Raw genomic sequence first — 2,124 nt, forward strand, 5'->3', positions numbered from 1 at the left:
TGAGTCAGTTAATAATTACCTAGCTGTGTGGCCTTGGGCAAGCCACTTCACTCCATTTGCCTTACAAAAACCTTAAAAAAAAGAACACGGACTTGCCAGCTATTTTCAGAGTCACTGTGGGGTAGTAGTGTGGTTGTTGTTCAGTCATTTTGCAGTGATGTAAGGTAGCGTCAACAGGTTAAATGTCTTAGATCATTTGTCTATTCTTTTATCCTTTAGACATCAGCATTTATCCTTGTATCTTACTTATTTGTGGGCAAATCACAATCCATATAATCTATTGGAAACCCTTAGAGTTCAAGGAAAGGCATTCTACTTTTCAACTAAACCTTAATCTAAATTGGTGATGCAATAATCAGGTGCTATTTCTAATATTTTATTTTTCTCTTCAAGGATATTTCTTTCTCAACACATTCAATTTTGATCAATTTATAGCACTGGGATAATGTAAAGATTATCGGACTGCCTTCTTGGGGAGGGGAAGAAAGGTAGGGTGGGAGGAAAGTGTAAAATTCGAAAGTGTCTGATGGCTAGATTTGAATTCAGGTACTCCTGACTCCAGGGCTGGTGCTCTATCAACTGTACCACCTAGCCGCCCCTCATACCTCTTCTCTTATTCAGTTCCCTTTTTCTTTTCCCTCTTGATATAAAGTTCTACTTTCTTTGCTTGGGAAGGTCATACTTTCCTTACAGAGAATCTTAGATGACTTCTTTTTCTTGAAACAAAAGGAAGAATATTTTGTTTTAGCTTTGATACTTTGCTTTGCTCAATGTAAATCCCAATATGGAACTATTGTTGCAGTAACCCATTGGTGTTAAAAAACTTCTAATACTTAGTCCTTCAGTGACTTAAAAGAAGTAGAAAGCCTTTTCAAGGGTTTTCAATAGATTATATGGATTGTGATTTTCCCACAAATAAGTAAGATACAAAGATAAATGATAATGTCTAAAGGACAAAAGAAAAGACAAATGATCTAAGAAATTTAACCGGTTGATGCTACCTTAAATCACTGAAAAATGACTGAATAACAACCACACTACTGTACCACAGTGACTCTGAAAATAGCTGGCAAGTTCCTATTCTTTTTAATGAAATTCATGGTTGTGATGTTGAATCCTTTATGAAGGCAGATTCAGTTTCTAGCTTAGGTCATATCTCTAGGGCATGAATCACTTGTGCTTCGGGCCATTATAATTTAAATTTTTGTTTGTTTTTTTACAAGACAATGGGGTTAAATGACTTGTCCAAGGTCACAGAGCTAAGCAATTATTAAGTGTCTGAAAATGGATTTCAATTCATTTACTCCACTCCAGGACCAATGCTCTATCCACTGCACCACCTAGCTACTCCCTATAATTTACTTTTTTTGTTTTCCCCCAGTATCCCTTGAAGCATTAGAGTTTTACTGAGTATAGATAGAGCAGATGCTCTCTCTATTACCAATACCCTCAGGATCTAAAGATCAAGAAGTCTCATTTTTTCAGTATATTTTCATGCAATGTACCTATTTCTTGTGTGTGTTACTGATATTTTCTGTCAAAGACTTTTGCAGTACTTCTGTACATCTGACCCTTCCTTTACTCATAGCATCAGTCCCAAGCACCATGTGTGTTTATAGGAAGATAAGAGGGGGCTGCTCAACTCCCTTCATTCTCCCTTTTGTCTATCATGTTACAGACAGATTTCTTAGGGACTTAGATCAGTTACTTGACTCGGTTGAAGAGATTAGTGTGAAGAAACTTGCTATAGTTTAGGGAGAATGGAAATGGGGCTAAATATGAAAAGGATTAGAAGGAGCTCAGCTCTCCAATTTATTCTGTAGTTATGAGTCTGCCCTAATTTTTTATCATTCTTTAAGAAATTAATTTAGCTGAAATATTCTCAAATGCTAATAAAGCCCTCAAGAATTCTTTAAGGTGTAGATTCAAATAAAGTTTTATATTTCAAGGATCCAAATGGGCACAGTATTAGAAACAATCATTTATGGAAAATGTTTCTTTCCTGAATCTTTTCCCAGATACCTCACTATAAAGTGTATATTCAAGTGATAGTTACTCTCTCTCTCTCTAGTGAAAAATATTAGACTCCCTTCTTACAGTTAGTAGACAATACCAAACCAACTA

Source organism: Macrotis lagotis, chromosome 1 (assembly GCF_037893015.1).
Source record: "Macrotis lagotis isolate mMagLag1 chromosome 1, bilby.v1.9.chrom.fasta, whole genome shotgun sequence".
NCBI lineage: Eukaryota > Metazoa > Chordata > Mammalia > Peramelemorphia > Peramelidae > Macrotis > Macrotis lagotis.